This window comes from Eretmochelys imbricata, chromosome 10, assembly GCF_965152235.1.
Source record: "Eretmochelys imbricata isolate rEreImb1 chromosome 10, rEreImb1.hap1, whole genome shotgun sequence".
Classification (NCBI taxonomy): domain Eukaryota; kingdom Metazoa; phylum Chordata; order Testudines; family Cheloniidae; genus Eretmochelys; species Eretmochelys imbricata.
Genome location: NC_135581.1, coordinates 75889793 through 75905193, shown reverse-complemented (window position 1 = coordinate 75905193; position 15401 = coordinate 75889793). Strand labels below are relative to the sequence as shown.

The window sequence follows — 15401 nt, the reverse complement described above, 5'->3', positions numbered from 1 at the left end:
GACGGAAAACTGACCAAACAGAATTCAGCTATATATACAGACAGAAGATTTCCAAGGGGGTCTGAACCTTCATTTTAAATTTTCTAGAGGTCCACAAATGAAAAAAGGTTTTCCACCACTGGTCTAATGTATAGAACAGTGTGCTGGGACTCAAGATGTGAATTTAGTTCCCAGCTCAGCCACAGACGACTTCCTGTGTGACTTTGGGCAAGTCACTTAATCTACCTTGTGCCTTAGTTTCTCATGTGTAAAATGAGGATAATACTTCTATATTTTACAGGGGTACGTTGAGGGTTAAAAATTCATAAACTGTGAGGAGCCCAGATGCTACGGTGATGAGGGCCATGTAAGTTCTGTGTTGTGTTTTGAAAGGCCTGTGAATCTTTCATACTCTTTTAAAGCCACTTTTGGTTGTATCCAGTGCTTTGGTGTTTGTGAAATTTCACTCACTGAGAAATCTGCTTGATGAAGCATTGAAGCTGCTCTGCTAAAATAAATATGAAAAGGTGAAGTGTGTAGCAACAGCTGTACAGTGTTGGGTTGTAAATGTGTCTGTACTGTAGATGATGTATCAGTAGCATTGATACATAGTCCAACACCAGTTAGGCATGTAATTGCCCAGAAATGGTCTCTAATACCAGTTTTAAGAGGAGCTGCCAAACCCACAAAACTCAGGGCCTCTCCCTCTGAATTTGAACTCCACTTGGACGAAACAGCCCCCAGTTTGTTCCTCCGGGACACAGGCCTGCCTTGTTAGGAAATCAGTGAAGTTTGGGAACCCACAATACCTCACATAGCTCTGTGTACAGTAACAGTGAGTGGAAATAGGGCCATAAGCATGAGCAACCAGACGAGTTATAAATATAGAATACTCTCTCAATTCCACTTTCGTTAGTCATGGAAGGACAGTGAGAGTTTTATAAACTTATAAGGAATATACAAACAGATCTGAATTTAAAATAACTCTGTATAATTTTTTTAGTATGTGAAAAGAATATTCTTTTTTGAGACCATCCATGTAAGTATCTGCCATGGATGGTATAAGGAACTTTATTTTTATATGTTTATGTCAGTGCGACTCGATCTGACAAAAAAGGTACTGGAGGGAAAATGACAAGCATGAAGCTCTTGCTTGAAAACAGAGGAAAACGGCTTTTTTTTTTTTAATGTAAGTATCAACTTTCAAAATACAAATTCCTTTTTCTTTTCTTTTGTAAACACCATCTGATGCCTTTGCTGGCCTCACAGCAGCCACTGAGCATTGCTGCATTAGCTGTGCTGCAGAGTAGATTTCCTGTCAGATACAGCTTAACTGTTCTTCGTTTGCCATCAAAAATTCTGTCTGGCTCTCCCTAATCTGGTGGTGAATCTTCAATACAGGAAGGGATTTAGGAAGCCAAAAACAATGCTATGATTTTAAAATCACAGTAGAAATGTTTTTTCCCTTCTTCGTTTCCTCAGAAGCATATGTATGTGGATCTACGTAGTAAGATGCAATATATACCTAACGGGGGGGGGGGTGTGCGTGCATATGTAGTTTGTGTATTATATGTTAAGTGTGACTAAATTATCTACACTTGCATCTTCTGGGTGGTGGCAATAGAAAAGGGTGGCATCCTTCTTCATTATATTTAATTGTGTAATCAGCAGTGCAGAAGATCTGCAGTGCTTTTATCCTGTATAGAGAAGAAATTTCTACAGATGCAGCTGTCTAAATATAGCCCCTGAATGAGGCAATGTTATCTAGTGGTTAGATCAGGGGACAAGTTGAGGCCTATCTTGTATTTCCACCACATCTGCTGCCTAGCTTTTCTAGTCTTCCATGATTTTGACCTCTCTTTCAGCAGAGACAATTCCTTCAGTGTGATAGACGGGGTCAGCAGCAAAAAGATGAAGTGCTCCCCCATGCCCAGCAAAGGCAGCTCCAGTTTTGAGGTGGTATTTAGAGCTAGTTGGAAAGTAAGATTTTTACTGTGAAAAATTTTGACCAACTTTTTTCATTTTTTGTCAAAGAAAAAGAATCCACAGAGAAATGTTTATATTTTGGTGAAATATCATAAACTGAAATATTTTCATAAATAATAACACCGCGGTGCTTCATGGAAGTTGTAGTTCAGGGGCTCTATATGCCCATTCTCCTCTTTGGACTGGGCTCTCTAGCAAGGCTAAATCTCTCATGATACATCAATTTCTCCCCTTCAGGTGAAGGGAGAGAGGCATGCCATAGGATCCCTGACCATGGTGCATTATGGGAGATGTAGTCCACCTGGAGTTCCCATCCCAAAAAAGGAGAATAGGTGCATAAGGCACCCACATTACAACTCCCTTGAGGCAGTGAGACAGTATTTTGAATAACAGTACTTCAGTATTTTGAGGAAATATTGAAATTTTCCTTGGAAAGCTGCCTCTTTTGTGAAAAACTTAATTTTGTCCATAACCCAATTTTTCGTCAAAACAGTTTTGGCAGAAATTTTTCTACCAGCTCTAGTCTAATACCTTTTTGAAATGCTGGAGATGAGAGGGATCCCAAATGACTTCTTATTTTTCCCTTGAAGTATTTTGTGCTGGTGGAGTGGGATAAGTATGTATTGCTTGCAGATTTCACATCACTCAGAACCAGAATCAGAAATCTTTTGTGGCAAACATTCAAGACCGGATACCAGAATCCAAGCTAATGCCTTAAATCTAGAATCCTGATTCTCTAAGCAAATTAAAATTCACAATACAATTTGAGCTGCTTTCATTTATTAGCTGGATTGGCTGCAAATGATAATATACTGAATAATCCTAGCCAAAACTACCTTCTCTGGGGCCTAAAGGGCATGTATATCGGAGAATGCTGGAGAGAAATCAAAGATGTGAACAAACACACATCTTTATAATCATTAATGCTCTTTTCAGTGGGAGTTATTCGGAGTGGGTGAGAATCTATCAGAGAAGTCTCTCAAGGATGCATGCAAATTGAAACACTTGCTTTCTTAGTCCAGTGTCTTTTATCAGGGATGTAAGCTTTGTTCAGGATGTGCAAATAGGCTCCCTGCTCCAAATGATAGGCATTCCGGCCATCTTGTTCTTTTGATGTTGTGATGCTGGTAAATCAGGTGCCAGCGCTGGCCAAGGCCATAGGTGTTAACTAAGAACTGATAAATTCGTAGCTGGAAACCAAAGTACCTCACCTGTTAGTTATGTTCAAAATAGGAATTAGTCTTATCAAAATGTATTTAGTGTTTAGACTCTGTGAAAGTCTTGTAAGTTGCTGCATGCATTAACCTCACTTGCAATGTCTGTATTCCATGCTATAGGAAAATATGTAATTTTTGCGTTATAACTTTGAAAATGTTTGCTCTGTACTGGTGAACCCAGGAACGGGAATTGTCATCCCCTCTAACCCCCCCTTCTCCACTCCCCAGAGGAGGCATACCTAGATTAAAGGGGCTGTTAAAGAACATTGCAACGCAAAGAATTGGTGAATGGCCCTATCAAGCCTTGGAAATGCTATGTGCAAAGGAGCTCATCTCATGGACTGGAAGACTAAGTGTGACCTGTTTTATCTTTTACAAGAAAAATTTTCATCTATTTGAACTCTCACAGGGCCAGAGAGTCTAAATTGAAGCAGGAGATCCCCCAGAGTCAACCCTGGGTTTGCCCTGAAAGACATGTCAAATTGACAGATCACTGCAACTCTGTCACTCTTAGCATTTAGATGACAACTCATTGGTGTGTATATGTTTGCTTGCTTTAACCTGCAAATAACTTTTAGTTCTTTGTTCTAGTTTATTACGGAACTGACTATAGGTGTTGTCTTTGATATAAGACTAATTGATCTGGGGTAAGTGACTGCTTTCCTGGGACTGGAAGCAACCTGAATATTTTGAGATTTTTGGTGGAAGTGACAATTATTACTAAGTCTGTCTTGCCTGGGTGGTAGGATAGACTGGAGAGTCTCAGCGGACTGTCTGTAACTGTGTGGTAAAACTGATATAGTGATTCAGGAGTTCACATTTGATACTGGGTTGGTGAAATCTAATTATAGAACATACCACCAGTTTGGGGTATCTGCCTGCAGGCAGGCAGGCAGGCACTCATGGTACTGAGCCACTCCAGACAGTTTTTTTTTTTAGTTTTGTAGGATGGAGAAACAGACCCTGCTTAAACAACTCAAACAGCCACAGTTAAGGACCGTAAAGTTAGAAGATTGGCATTAAGTCTGAGGAGGAAATTGAGCCTTGTCCTTTCTCCTTCTGGACCAGTTCAATCCACATCAATTTAGTGTGTGAGAATATACTCATTCTGATGATAGAATTTCAACAGTTTTCTCCCTCCTCTTCTTTCTGTTAACTATGCCAGTGAATTTATATTAAAAAAGAATGAAGAAACTATCAGCATGTTGTATTCAGATTGCTTGAAGGTCTTGTGAACGCAGGGTGATTTTCTTATTTGTCTATATTTATAATGGAAGCAAGATTGAGAACAGAAAATTATTCCCGAACTCATTCAAGAAATAGCTCTATCTTTCTGTGTCTGCCAGAAGCTGGAACTGGACAACAGGGGATAGATCATTTGGTAATTACTCGGTTCTGTTCATTCCCTCTAAAGCATTTGTCACTGACTGCTGTCAGAAAGCAGGATAGTGGGCTAGATGGACCATTGGTCTGACCCAGTATGGCCACTCTTACGTCATTCTTCATGATTATCAAGAATTCAGCCTTCTATTTCCCATAAGATACGGTTGCTGTTCTTCCCATTTCGTGCAATTAAGGGGAAATATTTTCTATACATGTCCATGTTATTTGGTACATTCTTTTCTCCTTAAGTGTTGTAAAAGCTCACATCAGTTTGTATATCAGTTACATCTGCATCACTTGGATGATTTATAGCTGAAAATGTACTTCTCTCCTTACAAACCAGTAGCAATTTATAATTAAATTTAGGAAAACAAACTCTCTCTCTCTCTCCCCTTGATATTCTCTCTGGGTCTTTCACATCTTGCGTCTCATTTTGAAGACAACTTATTTGGTAACTCTGAGATATCAAGCCAGCTTTTAACCCCGCTGTTCCACTAGTCAAACGAGTGGCCAGGTTTAAAAAAAAAGTTGCTCTGTCGGTGGGACCTAAAACAACTTTGACTACTATTATTTTCTGCTACTCTCTATTGTCCTTATTCCTCGTCACCCACCAAATGAACAGGAGTGCTGTTATCAGTGTGGCTCTCTCAGCTGCATGACAATAAAATCTTTGTAACATATACACCCTCATGGTGTATATACACTTATAGTTTTATTGAAAGTTCTCTCACTTATACAGTAGTTGGCATTATTCCTGGTTTTTCCCCCAGAGGAAATCTGTCACTTTCTAAATTGTATCAAACTTCATTTATGTCATTTAGTTCCATAAAGATTAAGTCCATTAGCGTATCTTACTCCTGTTCATGCATGTAGTGAATGCTCTGAAATGAAAGCAGTAGAGAATGTCTCAGAGTTGGTGACCTTTTCTCTACAATATAACATTTCTTTTTTTTTCTTTCTAGCATCAAAAGAACTACATAATTTAGGTCAGTTTGATAATGTTATCAAAGCCCTCTTCCTCCTTTAAAATAAATCTGGAATGAGAGTGGTATCCTCTCTCCAGCTGGGATTTTGCCAGCTGGTGACTGATTTATATTCTGTTCACTTGCTATATATTCATGAAATAGTGTGTCTCTTGCCACCTGCAGCATTTGAAAGAAAGTCAGACAGTTCTTTACTTCAAAAAAGTAGAACCCCACAAATATATATTGCTTGCAACTTGGATCCCAATAAATGATATCCTTTTTTCCTCATGAACCCTTCAGCTTATTTAGTTCAGTTTAGAGATGTTTTGCTGTAGTCATTTTTTTCCCTTGCACTGTTTGGGCATGTCTGTGGTGTATCTGGGAGTTAGCCACCTATTCTGAGTCCACAGTTCCTGAGTCATTTCTGGAATTTCAGATGTTTATTTAGGGGTGTTAGTAGATTTTAAATCGAATTGTGAGCAGCTTTCCCTTGAGGTTAAGTGTTGATTTCTCTTTGTACAAAGTCCTGTTTTCATCCATGCTGATGTCTTTGTTAGTGTTCTGGCTCACCTTTTCAGTAGGAAATTTCACTCTTCCTTGTGGAGGAAATGTGTATAGAGCAGTGTAGCAGTCAACATAAAACATTCCCAAATAACTTGTTTCCCTGTATTGTAGATAGAGTAGAATTGGCGAGGAAACCCAGTATATGCTTGCATATGTGCCTTGGTTCAGTTTGTGTGGGTACTTATTTGTCCTGGCATGGGAAGTGACTAGTTTTTTTTCTCTCTCTCATGCATGCCATTGTGAGCCTTATTGGTAGGGTGACCAGATGTCCCGTTTTTATACGGACAGTCCCGATATTTGAGGCTTTTTCTTATATAGAAGCCTATTACTCCCACATCCTGATTTTTCACACTTGCTGTCTGGTCACCCTACTTATTGGGCAATATAAACTATTTTGAAAGAGAGTGCAACTCATGCTGCCTGTTTTCATTGTTAAGTCTTGTTTGTACCAAGGTGGTCACTGGATATAACATATTTGGGGGGAAATTGAGCAACTGTGCTACATACGGGTTTCTTCTGACTGTCGTGTAATAGCTATTTTCATCACTTAGATTTCAGTTCGTTTCAATTTGTAAATATGAGCTGAGTTGCCATACTGCTCCTGGAACTTCGTAACAACTCCGAACGCCTCACTTGTGGGATTCCCAAGGGATTGGTAGGTTTATTATGCCAGCTAGTGTGCCTGAATACTCTGGTCACTCAGACAAAATCCAATGGGATTAACAGGCACGTGTCGTTTCTTACTGTAGCTTGGAAGCCTGATGTCTTTCCCATGTAGCAGGTTTGATGTGGGTTTGTGGTGAGGAACTAGAGAGTCTGCTAGAAAAGCAAGCTAACAGAGTCATCACAGTCATTCCGCTAGTGGAAATCTATGTTTAATTGAGAGAATCTTTTTTTTTTTTCCCCCAGAGCTCACTGTCCTTTATTTTTAGGCCAAGATGAAGGATATTGTTTTTGTGAGGCATTTGTACTTTTGTGGGATTATGAGCCATAGCAAACAGCCTCCGATTACTCAAAGGCATGATTATCTGATGACTACACCCCTTTGAAGTTATCTTATTACTAAAAGCTACTCTGAGAGGGGAAGGGAAGAGAATATCATTTAGGAGAACTATGAGTGACCTTGGTGACATGGTGCAGGGTGGTGCACGTATCTTTGCAGCAGTTCTGGCAAGATGTTCATGCTAATGAATGGAAGTCCAGGTAATGCACATGTCCTCTCCACACCATTGGCCTCGATTCATGGCTGCCATATTGTACTTGTAGTCAAAGGGAGCTCTTCTAAAGAAAAAATCTTACTGTTGAGTGATGCTAGACTTTTTTAAACCCTATATCCAGTTCCTTTTCCACTTCTTTTATATAGGGAAAGAGAAACTGGAATCTGTAATTAGATCTGAGCACTTCCATTAGGCTACGGGGCAATCCAAATAATTTTTAATATGGTTTTGCTGTTGGTCATAAAGGGCGTTCAACTTTCCAGCATGCTTACTGTTGTTGAATATTTGATATTTTTAAAAAAATATTGCTTTTAAAGGGAATGTAAATGCATGCTTATTTCAGACTGCTTCTGCTCACAAGTTGATAATTTGTGGGGATTTTGGATGTTTCCATGCATATACACGCTTTATTCAGGTCATAGGGCACATTATAACTCTGACAAAACTACCTTGCACAGAAGGCGACTGGATATAATTGTACTGAAATGGAACTGGTGCAGGAGGAGGAAGGTGCTGCCTGGGACAACTTCAGAATAGTCTGAAAATCCTTAAAAAGGTTTGTAGGATAAAATCAGGCTGGTAACAACTAGAACATAAACACGGAAACATATGGTTCTCAGTGGAATGAAGTTGAGTCAAATATAACTCACAGGCTGTAGACTGAATGCCCTCATCTTACTACTTGGCCTAGAGTTTGTATGGACCGTTCCAAATATTTTGCAAGTGGAGACGGTTGTATGCAAACTGGGGATTTGAAGAGGGAGGAGGTAATCACTCATAATTCATAGCAACAGCATGGTTTTGAGAGAAACCTTTAAATAGACCTTGGCAGGTAATTTCAGACAGTGTTGAATTGTGCCTTACTTACCAGAAAGGAAAGGAAGCTGTTCAGCATATGGATGCCTGGTGTTGTGACACTTCCCTGTCTGTGGATTTTCCCTGAGACAAGTGTCTGGTTTAGTTACTTTGGTGAAGGGAAAAAAAATTAACAAGGCAAAAAGTGTGTTGCTGTAACCAGATCATGCTCTTGCATAGCTATTTAAAGCAAAAATGTTCCCTCTTCTGGAGATGCTGTACCTGTGGTTTTGTGCTGGAACACGTTATTGCGTGTATATCGACTTATTTACATGCTAGATTTGAATTTTGGCCCTGGTTGTGAATCGCTGGAAGTGGGTTATCTGGGTAACGTCCCTGTCATCTCTGGTTAGCTATCACCACACCAGGTAAAAGGCACGAATGTCTCCCGAGTGCTCTCTTTGCTACATTTAAAAGCCAGTTTTTCTTTGAAACGCTCTCTAAAGTTAATGCTGGGGTGTTTTTTTTTTAAAACCCTGTCATTTATAGAAATTAACATTCAAAAACTACCTGCCTTTCTGTCTTGACTGATAGATTTTGACAGCTAATCTTTACAACGGTTGCCTGGGATAAAATGTTCTTTCCTCCTCAGTCCCTGTTCAAAACTACGTTCTTGTTCTTACTTGGATGGATTTAAAAAAAAAAAAAAAGAGAGAGAGAAAAGAAAGGAAGGATTGAATATCATTTTACAAGGAGAGAAAGAATCTTTAAAAAAATACTTATCCTACACTTGGCAACCTTCTGCTGTCCTGCGTGCAGCTGGCATGACGCCAGCCTTGGCAGAGGCTAGGGCCTGCATTTGCCAAGCAGTCTTCCTCCACTTGCTGCATTTTCACTCCCTGTGACTGGCTGTTTATTCACCCGATTGCTCTATTTCAGCAGTGCTGAAGTCATGGCGTCTTGGAAATGATAAGAACACTTAGTCTGTCCAAACTGTAAAACAGCCATGATGTCAGAACTCTCAGAAAGTGATCTCTGAGAGCTTTAGCTTAGTGTACACTTCAAAAAGCTTGAGATATTGGATGTCAGAGAACTTACTGCTACTTTTAAAAAGCTAAACAATCCAAAAAGGAGCTGCATTAATTTTTTTTTTTTTTTTAAAAATAAGAGTAGTGTGCTAAGCTGTGTGTCTTGAGGATTTTTCCAGCCTTGCATCTGTCTGTTTTTTTTCATTTGTTTTTTGGGGGGAGGTTTGGTTGGGAGTGGTGAATCCTCAAATCAGAATGTTTTATAACTTCTCTTGGCTTTCTGTAAAGTAATTCCCCAATAGGTGTAAACAGAAGTTGTTCACAGAACAAGTAACTTTAAATTGAGTGGTGTCAATTCCATGTTGTATGCATAGTGATTAGACTGTTGAGACAGTATTTTAGAAAAACTCATGTATTTTGTTAACTTGGAAATGCCTTTTCTCTCAAATTTCTTTGAGTGAAAGGGAAAGGCTAGGAGAAGTAAACATTTACTGTGATTCTTTCTGTTTTGTTCTATACCAAAGTTCTGTATTGAATGACATTTTTTGGGAGTAGATTGGCTTTCTCTTCCAAAGCTTTCCAATTTTGGGAAGTGTGCTGGCAGCTTAGCAGTTCACACAGCAGGTATATTGGTTGCAGAATTCTTTTCAGAGTTGAGGAGGAGGAAGAGGGTGGCTGACTGTTAACAGGTGTCATGATTTAAAACAAAACCTATTACAGGAGGTTGGACACTAGGGACTCCAATTAAGTGGCTGACAATAAATTAATGCATCACTCAAGTACTTCACAGAGGCCTGAAGGGAACATTAGAACATCTAGTCTGATCTCCTGCATATCACAGACGATTAAATTTCACCCAGTTACCACTGCATTGAGCCTAGTAACTTGTATTTGGTTCCAGCATGTCTTCCAGAAAGTCATCCAGTTTTGATCTGAAGACATCAAGAGACAGTGAATCCACCACTTCCCTTGGTAGTTTGTTCCAGTAGTTAATCAGTGTTAAAATTAGTGCCTTATTCCTAATGTGATATTGTCTGGCTCTCACTTCCAGCCCAGTGGTTCATGTTATGCCTTTCTCTGCTAGATTAAAGAGCTGTTTAGTGCCCAGTACTTTCCTTCCCATGAAGGCATTTATTCACTCTAATCAAATAATCTCGCCATCGTCTTCTGGATAAGCTCAGCAGAGATTGAGCTCTCTCTCTCTCATTGAGTCATTTTCTCCAGACCTCAGATAATTTTTGTGACTCTGTTCTGTATCCTCTTGAATTTTTCCACATCCCCTTTTAAAATATGGACACCAGAACTGTAAACAGTATTGATCTCTCCAGTGCTGTATACAGAGGTAAAATCACCTCCTTACTTTTCCTCACTACCCTTGTTTCTACATTCAAGGATCCCACTAGTTTGTTTTGCCACAGCACCACACTAGGAGCTCATGTTCATTTGTTTGTCTACTGTGACCCCTAAATTTTTATGAGTATATGACATATACACAGTTACATTTATCAACTAAACTTGTAATCTCATCAAAGAATTAAAACAGGTTTGTTCGCCAAGGCCTGTTTTCCATAAAATCATTTTGACTGACATTATACTTGTGTTCTTTAATTCCTTATCAATTGAATCCTGGATCAGCTTTTCCACTGTTTTGCCCATTGTTGATTTCAGGCTATTTATTTCAACCAGCCTCCTGGTGGTCTTTTTAAATATTGGCACAACATTAGCCCTTTTCCCATCATCTTTAATTTCCCTGGTATTCCAATATTTATTATAAATTAATATCAGCTGGCCAGAATTCTCCTTAGCCAACTCTTTTAGTAATCTTGTGTGCAAGTGTCCGGGACTGCTGATTTAACAGTGCTTATATTTAGCAGATGTTGTTTATGTTCTCCTTAGTTACTAATGGACTGGAAAGCACTTCATCCTCATGTGATCCAAGTATTTCCTCCTCCTTTTTTCCAAATACAAAACACAAATATTTATGGAACATCTCTTCCTTTTATGTATCATTAACAATAATTTTGCCATCTCCAGCTACTGGGACTATACCAGGGATCAGCAATTTTTGGCACGCGGCCAGTCAGCATAAGCCCCTGGCGGGCCAGGCCGGTTTGTTTACCTGCCGTGTCCACAGGTTCGGCTGATCGCGGCTCCCACTGGCCGCGGTTCGCTGTGCCCAGCCAATGGGGGCTGCGGGAAGCAGTGTGGGCCGAGGGATTGAACAAGCGGCGTCCCAAGTTTGGGAAACACTGCTATAGGGTGACCAGATAGCAAGGGTGAAAAATCGGGATGGGGTGGGGGGTAATAGGACCTATATAAGAAAAAGCCCCAAATATCAGGACTGTCCCTATAAAATCGGGACATCTGGTCACCCTACATTGCTACAGCTTTTGTTCCCAATATACTTTAAAAAAACAAACAAACAACAAACCCTCTTTTTTTATTGTCCTTCATCCTGCCAGCCATGGATTTTTCCCTGATGTCTTTAGGTTCTCTCATCAATTAATATTGAATGCTATCCCTTTCCTTCTTTTCCCCCAGTTGTATTTTTTTGTTTCTAATTGCTGCATTCTTTTCACCACTGAATTAGGATGGGCTTTTAGCCAAAGTTGCCCTCTTGGTTATGGCATCGTAGCTTTCTGGCCATCTGACAAATTGGTCTTGAAAAACTTGTAATTTTAGTTAACATTTTACTATATTTTTCTTCCCAGTCATGTTAAGTTTGAAAAACTTGCTTTTTAAACAAAACCAACTTTTTAACAAACACTGTCAGAATAAAAAATAGTATAACATAGCTTTGTATACCCGTGTTACTATTTACATCTTTGTCTTGTACATTTGTGTGGTTTTGCATGATTCAACTATCGCCTTCATTGATAAGGTTCGGTGGATCAGCTATGAGATGTGGGGGGAATCCTGTTCATATGCCAGTTTATCCATGAATGACAGAAGAATTGAGGAAATGAAAAGGTCCTTCCCCTGGAGTGAAATAATTTAGACCTCTTTATACTATATTTATCTGCACTGTTTATGCAACAGCCTTTGTTTTTGGTAAATGTCTCCGTCCAATTAAGAACAAAAATCACGTGGCTCTGCTTTGATAAATCTAATCATGAACTTTGGTCATGGAGGCGTTTTTTCTTAGCAGGATTGTGAACTGGAAATCAAGTTAACACACTAAATCTAAGTTTTGGCACCCACGCTGAACAGCATTCCATCTGCTGATGAGCCATATGGCCTGGGGTTTTTCAAGAACTCCCTCAATAATCCTGAATATTCTTAATATTTTTATACATTAAAATGAGGCACAGTATACAGCAGTCTCAAACAAGGCTGGCATCGGTGTTGCCTTTACACCACTCCAGAAACCACAGGCTTTTATCCTTGTTCAAGTTACAGTAGTACCTCAGAGTTATGAACTGACCAGTCAACCACACACCTCCTTTGGAACTAAAAGTACGCAATCAGGCAGCAGCAATTGGGTGGGGGGAAGCAAATACAGTACAGCGCTGTGTTAAACATAAACTACTAAAAAAAAAAAAAAAAAAAAAAAAAGTAGCATGTTTCTTCTACATAGTAAAGTTTCAAAGCTGTGTTAAGTCACTGTTCAGTTGTAAACTTTTGAAAGAACAACCATAACATTTTGTTCAGAGTTACGAACATTTCAGAGTTCTGAACAACCTCCATTCCCAAGGGGTTCGTAACCCTGAGGTTCTGCTATATATCATTCATCTACAGTCAGTGTACACAGGTAGTAATTTTTTTTATTTCTTGTTTTTACCTTTTAGTGTAAGGCAATTATTTTATTGGTCTTTCCTGCAGAAAATACATATTTAGGTGTATTAAAAGGTTTTGCATCATTTATCAATAATGGTCTCTTCATCGCTGTCCTTTCTTTTAAGAGGAATCTATTGTGGGATACATTTTGGTCTGGAGTCAGAAATATTGCATATACAGAATCGAAGTTCCCTTTTACAGTGTAATTTAGGCAGAATTGAAATACCATCTTAAGGAGTACCTTCCAATGAAGTGAGCTGTAGCTCACGAAAGCTTATGCTCAAATAAACTGGTTAGTCTCTAAGGTACCACGAGTACTCCTTTTCTTTTTGCGAATACAGACTAACACGGCTGTTACTCTGAAACCTTCCATTGAGACATTCATAGTCAGCTTTCTTATGCTAATGGTGGTGGTGTCCACAAGCTCCCCTGCAGTGAAGACCCCATCAGCATTTTCCTTATAAATACCAGTGATGTTTGTACTGAAGTCTTTTTTTTTAAACTTTGAAAAGTGACTGTAAAAATGACACCTCTCTCTGTATGTCTTGAGTCCTGCCTGCCTGCGTAGCGACTAAAATACATTCTTACTGTGTTTTATTCCTGTTAGCACTGCAGAGCCGTTGTGCAGGTGAGAGCTCTGTCTGATGCTGAGCGTCGCCGGCAAGTTTACTAAGTTCCCATTCATTTCTCCTTTGGAAACCCATGGAAAGCAATGGGTATTACAGAGGGCATGACTTGAAGACGAGGGGGCTAGTCTACACTGGCAGTGCTTTAACGTGGCTTGTGTGGTTGCACCAGAGCGCTGGGAGAGAGCTCTCCCGGCGCTCTTAAAAAAACCCCACCTCCAGGGCGTGGGGAGGGGGCCGCTCCCAGTGATGGTGCCTTGTCTGTGCGGGCGCTTTACAGGGCTGAAACTTGCTGCACTCAGGGGAGGTGTTTTTTCACACCCCTGAGCAAGAAAGTTGCAGCGCTGTAGAGTGCTAGTGTAGACAGGCCCCGAGGTTGCACTGGTAATAAGTGAGGATAGAATTTTCCCTGAAGAATCAGTATTCCTGCTGCTAATTCGTGAACTAGAAAGAACCCAGCTTGGCCCTTGGATCCCAGGCTAAATGTTTAGGTCTGGCAATTGGGGGGGGAAAAAAAATCTGTAAACTCGAGCATATTTCATGCAGAAACCATTGAGAGTATAAACATGGGATCCCACAATGCCACTATTACAGATAAACTTTTCAGAGTAGAACCATACATTAAAGCTGACAGTACGTATTCCGTCATAGCCAAGGCTTGGCATACAGTGTCTAAATCTTGAAGAAATAAGTGAGGGGTTGTGCAACAAATTTTTATTTTGTATTGTTGTTTGTTATTTATATTATAGTTGTGCCCAGTGGCTCCAGTTGTGATTGGGCTCTGTTGTGGTGGGTTCTGTACAAACACGTTGGAAAACGCGGCCTCTTATCCCAAAGTACATACAATCGAAGAGTGAGATCACCTCTTGGGTTCAGACATTTTTCAGTATGGTAAAACATCTTTATTTGTAAGTTGAAAATTTGCCGATAAAGTTTCACAGATCATGTTGTGTGCAAAGCTCTAGGAAAAAATAAATTCTGAACTATCCTGCGCGGGTTGAATGTAGTTTTCTCTTCCTAAATAAACTGTAGTTTAATTTACAGCCGAGCAGAATGTGCAGCAGATTTGAGGGAGGGGAAAAGAGAAATATACAGGATGGGGTAGAATCTGGTACATCATCTTGGGAATTTCTCCGTATCTGTTGTTGGGTGGATGCTGCATCCTTGTTCACGGACAGTGTTCTCTGCGTGTCTGGTTGTACTCTTTCTAGTCATGTAGTTTGGTTAAAGTTTCTTGTCTTGATTTGCTTGGGTTCCACTGCAGTCCTACTACTGAAACTTTTGTTTTATGCTGCTGTTCCTGATACTGTTTTTTAGCTAAGTTAGCAAGTGGAAAACAGTTACCTAATGAAAACCAGATTTCCTATCTTGTGTTTGTTTACAGAGCCCCTGGCATGTAGCTAGCCTGGCTTAAAGGCCATAAAACACTGTAATCAAAGTGTTGTTGTTACATAAATATAAATGCTGCTGCTTCTTTTGATGTAACAATAGTAAGGCTGTCTCTTGAAGATCCTGCTCTTCGTTCATTTTTTCCAAACCCAGTGCCCACACCTGCAGATTAATGAGTTTTTAAATAAATATGCTTTTCGCGAATTTATGTTCTACTAGTCCGATATTTGTAGATAGGGTGGAAGTGTACTCTCTTCAGGGGAAAAATAAGAAGTCTGAGTCCACCATATATGATGTGTAGCATCTGTACTTTATTAAATCCAATTCTGCATACATAAGCAACATTGGGATGCTACAGTGGGGTCAACCTAGCCATGAGTGCTGCAGTATCGCAGTGCATTATTGTACGAATGTAATTAAGTTGTTTAAAGGGAGCTTTTTTGTTGCCAATAAAAGACCAGTTTGAAATACAAAT

The 15401-nt window shown here is 39.7% G+C and overlaps 1 protein-coding gene across 3 annotated transcripts in view; it reads left to right on the top strand.

Annotated features, from left to right (window-relative positions):
* Window positions 1–15401, top strand: part of IGF1R (insulin like growth factor 1 receptor) — a 298422-nt gene that overhangs the window by 194980 nt on the left and 88041 nt on the right. The window lies entirely within an intron of this gene.